Source organism: Antechinus flavipes, chromosome 3, assembly GCF_016432865.1.
Source record: "Antechinus flavipes isolate AdamAnt ecotype Samford, QLD, Australia chromosome 3, AdamAnt_v2, whole genome shotgun sequence".
NCBI classification, from domain to species: domain Eukaryota; kingdom Metazoa; phylum Chordata; class Mammalia; order Dasyuromorphia; family Dasyuridae; genus Antechinus; species Antechinus flavipes.
This window is the reverse complement of record NC_067400.1, coordinates 331073369-331081041: the sequence shown is the minus strand read 5'-3', so window position 1 is coordinate 331081041 and position 7673 is coordinate 331073369. Positions and strand designations below refer to the sequence as shown.

The 7673-nt window shown below is 39.6% G+C and overlaps 1 long non-coding RNA gene across 1 annotated transcript; it reads right to left on the bottom strand.

Moving 5' to 3' along the window:
* Window positions 1-4542: 4542 nt before the first annotated feature.
* Window positions 4543-7112, bottom strand: LOC127554247 (uncharacterized). Its single transcript, XR_007951924.1, has 2 exons — window positions 4880-7112; window positions 4543-4783 (listed from the first exon to the last, which is right to left on the bottom strand). It is a non-coding gene; the product is annotated as an uncharacterized LOC127554247 (long non-coding RNA).
* Window positions 7113-7673: the final 561 nt, after the last annotated feature.

Below are 7673 nucleotides of genomic sequence, written 5' to 3'. Positions count from 1 at the left end.
CGAGGCTTCATATTATTTCGATGCCGACTAGTTTAATGTTTGGGTAAATCTAAAAGGGGTTGGGGGAGGGAGGACACGGAGATAATGCAACTACACACTTTGCTCTTAATAGGAGCGCTCAAAATGGTGATTAAGGACAATCTGGAGCTTTCGGTAATGTGATTATTTTCTTATATTTTAATATCATTTTCATTCTTGTTAGTTCTGACAGCTTCAGAGAGAGTTCTAATATAATGCCCATTTTCAAGTTTTCTTCCAATATCTAAATGTATTTTTATAGTTTAACAGAAACATGAGTGTTCAAGTTGACTGTGTGTGAGTCGTGTGTGCGTATCATTGCAAATTTGCTGTTTTCTAATATGTCCATACTTTTATGTGTGTCTATAGCTACCACACACCACCAGCATATCTCTCAACTTTTATTGAAAGTCAGCTACATAATTTATTATTCTCAAAACCAAAGAATGGTAGAACTGGGGAAGATATCTTTAAAAGAGAGATCAATTTAAATCCAACACCTTGATTTTACAAAGAAGGAAACCAAAGTCCTTAGGGGTGAAGTGTCTTGTCCGCATGCCCAAAGCAGATCAGTGCCAATTTATGGTGTTTGACAGTTCGTTAGATAGTCAGTGATTTGTTTTAGAATCTTTTAAGCCACGAGCACTTATTAAATAGCTGAAGAAACAGTATGTTTTTTTTCTTTCTTTCTTTTTCTGATACCTGTACAATAATGAATAAAGAGCAATGTTTTCATACAAGTAACCAGGAATTGTTTCCAAAATTGTGAGCTCAGAAGTGGATTAAGGGTGGGTTGCCTTTCATTACTTTAATGGGATTACAGGTATCATTCTAAACCATTTGCCCTTGGTGATGATGCAGCTGTGAGCTGTTTCTGTTAGTTGAGCTTCCCCCACTCCTTCATCCATTTATTAATATAAACCTGTCCCTCTCCTCACCATTTCCTCAGTTTACAGCCATCCAGAGACAGAAATACCAAGTTGGAGCTTAGGAGAGAATGGATCACATGGGAAAGTGGAAATAGGCAAATTGCTTTTCTGAGCTAATCTAGACCCCGGGAGAGAGCTGAGGCTCCTCTAGATTCATTCTGGAGATGTAATCTTTTTTTCCAGCAAGATGGTGAACATTTGGAGTTATAGTCTGCTTGTGTCTAAAGCTGCCAAGCTTTTAGGACCAAGGGGAGTGCTGGAGAATAGTTCCTCATCTGGATCTGTCCCTCTCTTTCTCTGGTATTTCTTAGATAGCTGGACTTAGGCCTGTTTCTGGCAAAGGTATAAGGAAGGATTTGTGCTTCTCGGCTTTTGGAGGTGACCTTTCAGGAAAATTTTGCTGTAAAAGATGGGGACTAGGAGATAGAAATGTGTGATAATATAGAGACTGAGAGACAAAGTTGAAACTTTCCATTTCTCACTGTTGACCTTTGCTTCTCTTGTAGAAAACTGAAATTCTGCACTCAACACCTTTGTGCAAGTCCTGAAGTGTGTATGTGTTATATGTATGTAATGTGTTTGTGTATGTCTAGTGTAGTTTGTGTAGATAAGAAAGAGAAGATAAATGGTTCTTCAGTTATATTTGAAATGTTTTTATTTACTTTTTCTGCTCCAAAAAGGAAATCAATTATTTGGTTTTGAAAAAGAGAAAGAGGCTGAAAATCTTCATCCCTTGCTGTAAAACCAGAGAGAATGTAATGGGTATTCAGGAAAGTGAAGGGGGGCTAGAAATGTTTGACATCTTATTCTAGATATCTCTAAACCCAAGTTCTACTCTAAGGTGAATTGCCAGCACTGAGTTGTGGGGAGAAAGGCAAGGATCAGGACAGAGAAAAGACAGTGGGCGCCTGCTTTGGCTTCAGGCAGGATTGAACTAGGAGAGCAAAAGCAGAATGGAAAATGGGGGAGAGAAGGAAGAATCTAGTGAAATCTGCAAAGGAGTGAGCATCAAATTAATCTAAATGTAAGGATCTCACATTTATACAAGGGAAGGAGAAGATTTTTCACTTACAGTCAGAAAATTCCCCATGTTACCCTAGTCTGAGTATGGTAACCTTTTACCAGTTCTAAAAGTTTAAGCTCCCTGACTTCTGTTGCGCTTTTTCTCTATTCTCTCCTTTTCCATCTCCTTCTCCAATTCTTTCTATCCTCCTTCCATTTCTTTCTGTCTTTTCTACATTTTCTTTTCCTTGTTCCTTTTCTTCCTTTCCTTCTGTCTGTCTTCCCTTCTTTCTTCCTTTCTTTTTTCCATTCCCTCCTCTCTTCCTTTACTTCCTTTTTCTTTCTTCCTTTCATCTGCTTTCCTTTCTTTATCTTCCTTTATTCCTTCCTTCCTTTCTTTCTTTTCCATTCTTTCTCCCCTCTACAAAAATACTCTGAAGATAAATTGTCTGAAGAAATTTCAAAGTCAGGGGGAAATGAGCTTGAAATTATTCCATTTTGTCTTTAAAAAAAAAAAAAAGTAATTTATACAAAGTCTAAATAATCTCCAGCCTGAGGTGTAGGTACATATAGGTTTATGTCTATATACATATGCATAAATATGTTTGTAGATGTGTCCTGCATATTAAGTGAGAATATACTATAATTAAAGTAAATATATAATGTGTTCAAGTAAGAGTTAATAAGAATGATTGCTCGTGCTGACAGTCACAATATTTTGTTATATATACATATGTGTCACACTCACCAATGCAAACATATGCATGCCCTGATACACATATGTTTACAGTGCACATATGTGTTCTTTCTATTCACAAAGAGTATGTATAAACACAGTATGTTTTTTCATTCACATACACAACTATGTCTTATTCCCTCTTTTACGGCACCAATTTTCTTTTCCTAATGTGCAAATTCCTTTCATTCTTCATCCTAGTGTTTTAATTAATCTTCATACACCTGGAACAGAGAATAGACTTCCCCTGAAAGCAACTTAAGTGAGCTCTCATGCAAGGGGGCCCTTCAATGCATGTGTCAAAGAAGTGCAAGTATTACCAGTAAAAGGGAAGCATCCTAAAAGTTAAGCATCCTAAGACCTATGGGAGGCCATAAGTCTGCAAAGTACCTTAGCCCTCATAGCTTCAGCCCTGAAGCTGCAGGATTATCGTTTTAACTGACCTTGGATTTGTTGAGCTCTTTTATGTGTATATCACCTTCTTTTACAGGAATAGAGATCCAGTTTTCTGTCTTGGCTGGGTTAAGAAGACATGTCTGGCATTTGGCAGTTTCCCTTATCCAGTTTTCTAGATCTTGGGGATAAGGTCAAGCTGCCCTGTTAGTTCAGTCTGGACTGAGTTCCTATATCTGGAACATGTATAGTTCACTACCTAAATGCCCAGGGCAACCTGAGCAGAAACTATGGGTGTACCAGCGAGGAAGCTGAGGAAGATGGTCTGAATTTATGAATACTGTGCTTAGAGGTCTGGTTTCCAGAGGGCCAGACTACCCTGACCTTTTGGGAAAAGTGGAACAGGTGATAAATTCTAAGTCCTTGTTTCCTTGATCTTTAATGTGGTCCTCCATTCAAGTGTTATCTGCATAGTATTAGTGCAGAGGATATGAGATTTTTGATTTTCCAGGGGTCTATTCCCTGGTAAATTTTACTATCATTGGCTTTTGTTTTCTTCTAATTCCATCCCTTCAAACAGTTTATGAGGTGATTTGTACTAAAAGTTAGACACTCAGATCAAAACTGAAAAATGCAGCTATTGAATCCTGAAAAAATAAAAACAAAAACAAAACTATATTTGACTGTATATCAGTTTCTATCCAGATAGTTGGATCTATGCTTTAAAAAAAAAAAAAAAAAAACACTAGTCGGTATCCAAATTAAAATAAGGTCCAAGAAGAAGAGAAGGATCCACTGGGGGGAGTAATGGGTGAAGTCTGAAAAAAAAGTAAAGGGGATCTTGGCCTGAGATGAACTGGTAGTAGATACTCCAGGATATGGGAAGGTATCTGATAGGAGCTGGCACAAGACAAACCCAATATGAGTTAGGGAAGGACTTAGAAAACCAAATTTAGATGCCTCTTCAAGTTGGGGGGAAAGGAAATCCAGTTTATGAATTTTTCACTGAAGATACCTTCACCTAGGTATCTTGGGAATCTCTTTTTTCCCAATTCCCTTGTCCTCTTGCAGGAAATTTTTGGATAAGAAAGCTGTCATAAGTTTATGTGCCTGGATAGGAGGAATGGAATGGGAAAGTTAAAAGAATTGTCCTATAATGGACAGCCTGAACAGTGGACTCTGGAGACTCGATTGAAAACTCAGCTCTGAGAACACTGGCTGAAGATTCCTGGAATTTTAGTTACCTGGGGGGTCCTACCCATTTCCTCCCATGATCTTCTTATTACTTGTCCTCTTCCCAAGGAACTCTGAGGTCTGGAAGCTAATGACGCCAAGGGTCAAAGAACCAAAGAATATTAGAAATGAAACAGACAACAACTTAAAAGTTTTCCTTCGACTGCCTCATCTTACCCACAAGTCAGGAATAAATTATAATATTGGAGGAGCTGAAGAAATTCGGAAGCATTCTTGTTTTGTTTCATTTGTTTTATTTGGAGACAGAGACTCTAGAAAAAAAGGCAAATGACGATGGACAGACTCCACTTGTGAGCGATGATTACTGGTCTCGCAACAGCAATCCGCAGATCTTCATTCGGAAGTGAAAGTATCTGCCTCCAGCCAGGGCTCTCTTTCTAGTAGCTGCGGGCTGTGCTCATAAAATAGAATCTCCGGGTATGATAATGCTTAAGGTCGCAGAGCGTTAGACCTAAAGAATGAAACAGAGAACAAAATAAGATCACCCGAAATCAAAGAGAAACCTTTCGTTTCGGTGCCATTGAGCAGAGATTTCAGAACAATTTACAAGGGGCTCGGTATTCTGATTTTCTCTCTGAACCCGAAGTATTAGAAGCCTCCTCCCCACATCTCTTCTATAGTCCAGAACTAAGGCTCTATATTGAGAGCCTTAAGGAGCTACTCGAGTCAGAACGGAAGGACTGCAGGACCGAGTTGGCTTGTCTCTGACGGTCAGTGCTCCAGGCTGGTATCCGTTAAGCGCACCTCCCGGGGCGGAGTACACGTGCCAGCTTTAAGCTTCTAGTTCCCACAGGGACTGAATATCGAGCGAGCTCCCAAACTCCCGGCCCAAAACAGGGCAGTCTGGGGCTGTTCCAGGCAGAATGGCCTCGGAGAGTGTGCGGCCGAGCCTTTTGAACCGAAATAGTGTGTAGGTAACTTCACAGAGATAGTTTTATCAGAAGTTGAATTCATAAATTGTTGCCCGGGAGAAGGGACGGTTTGGAAGGAGAGTGATTTAGAGAGAAGAGGATTGGAGGTTTGCTCAGATGGATGCTTACAACTATAAATTCCTACTGACAGTTTTTTTAACTCAAAAAACCTTTGATTTTTCGGAATCAATTATTCGGAAATTCCTCCTTGCATACAGATAATGTAATATCTCTCTAGAAAAGGAGTTCTGAAATTGGAGTCCGCAAAATTTGATTTTTTTAAAATATAGAGAACTTCATTTCAAAAATAATTAGCTTCCTTCATAACCCTGTGTATTTTATAAATTTAAAAACTTTATTCTGTGCCAAACGACACACACACACGTTAAGAAGACCCTCTGCTCTAGTGAATCTAGACACTAAATAAGTGTTTAATAAAGTTATTTTTTATTTGTTTTGTTCCTATTGTTGTTTTTAAAGAAGAGATTAAAAAAACTTTCACTATTTCATTCACTTGGATCAAATCCCAGGCGCATCCTTCCCACCTTTCTCGGGCCCAGCCCTATGTGCACAATTGGTGAGATGTTTGTTCTAAAAGGGAATAAATTCAGAAGGAAATATATCACATTGGTACTGGTCTTGTTACCCGACACCCTTAGTTCTGACGGCATTCTTGTCCCCCGGTATCCCTAGTTGTGTGGGTTTTGAAGATGCCAAAATAGACACAGGCGTTAAATAGATCGATCTAGAGGGGAGAGAAAAAAATAAGAAGTATGTGTTTTAAATAATTTAATGATCCTCCAGTATCTCTCCGCTGTTCCCCCCTCCACATCCCTTAGCGCTAGTGCATCTCTACTACGCAGAGAGAGAGGCTAGGCTAATTCAGAGCCATAGTCTCTTAGGTTTTTCAACTCTGCCGGGAGCCTTGGGAAGCTATGTGCCGAATGTGAAGAGAGTTCCTTCTCGATTGAGAATACTATCCCCGCTGCGAATATTAATTTCGGGTGCTATATTAGACCCGGGTGGGATCTAATGACTTAGGTCAGATAGAGTCACAGGCTAACTCAAGCTCTCTCCAGGATTCCTTAGAATAAGGAGCCGGTACAAACTGAGTATTGAAACATACCTAAAGGCATCTGAGCTGTGTTGAACCTTATTTAATACAGTGTGGCTTTTGGGCAGGATTTACTAGGATGCAAATTCTAAAACAGATTCTTTTTTCAATAAACCGAACAGATCACTTCTGTCAGACCAAATTGCCTCCCACAATTTTTTTTTCTTCAATTACAATATAATTTTCTTGGGGGAAGGTGAGGGCGGGGAAAATCTCTAATAGGAGTCACAAATTGATAGTGGTTCTCCCTAATACATTCTAATAAAGGTTCATGGAAAGCTAAATGTTTCTTTGGGGATTGTACCGTCTAAAGAGACTAGGAGTATTACAAATGCCGGCACTGTTTGATAACTCCTTTTTTTCTTTCAGGAAATCTGGGCGCTAAACATCTCCAAGATTCGTTATCCCAAATAACAGCATGGTGTGGGTGAAAGATCGTTGACTCGGTAGGGCAGTGTCAGGAAAATTGGGTTCTACTTGGGGGTTGCTTGAAGAAGTTACCACTAATTAGTGCTGGCTCCTTGAAAAAATTAGCCTTTTTCCTAGACTCCATTTCCCTACTTGTAAAATGAAAGGACTCCGTTTCCCCTTTTGTAAAATAAAAGAATTGAGTGTCCTAACGTTGTTTTCTGTTCAGTTTTCCTTTGTGAAACCCGGTCTGGAGATGTGTGGCTAAGAAGAGGCAGTTGCTGACTGTATAGTTTTGCAAGTTTGCAGAGTGGCCACTGGCGACCTTCCCCTGACTTCTCTGACCCGAAAAGGTTGGTAACCTCCAGTCTCTCTTGGAGATTTCAAAAGAAACTGTGTAGTAACGGAAATTGCAAGCTTTTATGTCTGGAGTGGCTTCAGGTTCAAATGACAACGCCAACTTCCTTGAGATTTAGCTATTGTTAAAAATGCTAAGTGAAATTTGGAAGGAATTAGAGATAGAAAAAAAGAGAATTCTGGAGGAGTGGGGAAGAGGGAGAAAGAACCGGTCTGCTTTTCTGTGGATGGAACTGGGGTTCCCATTGAGTAAGGCTAAGGCTATATTCAGAATGGGTTTGGTTGGCCCATATTCAAAGAATTCTGAACATAATTGATTTATAGATTGCCACCAAGCTAAATAGGCCATCAGGATACACTGGTAGCAACCAGAGGATTGTAGGCTTTTCAAGGTCTCCCTTTCTCTCTCTGTCTTTCTCTGTCTCTGTCTCTGTCTCTCTCTGTGTCTCTGTTTCTCTCTCTCTTTCTCTGTCTCTCTGTGTGTGTCTCTGTGTATTTTTCTCGCTCTCTCTCTGACTCTGTTTCTCTCTGTCTATCTATCTGTCTGTCTG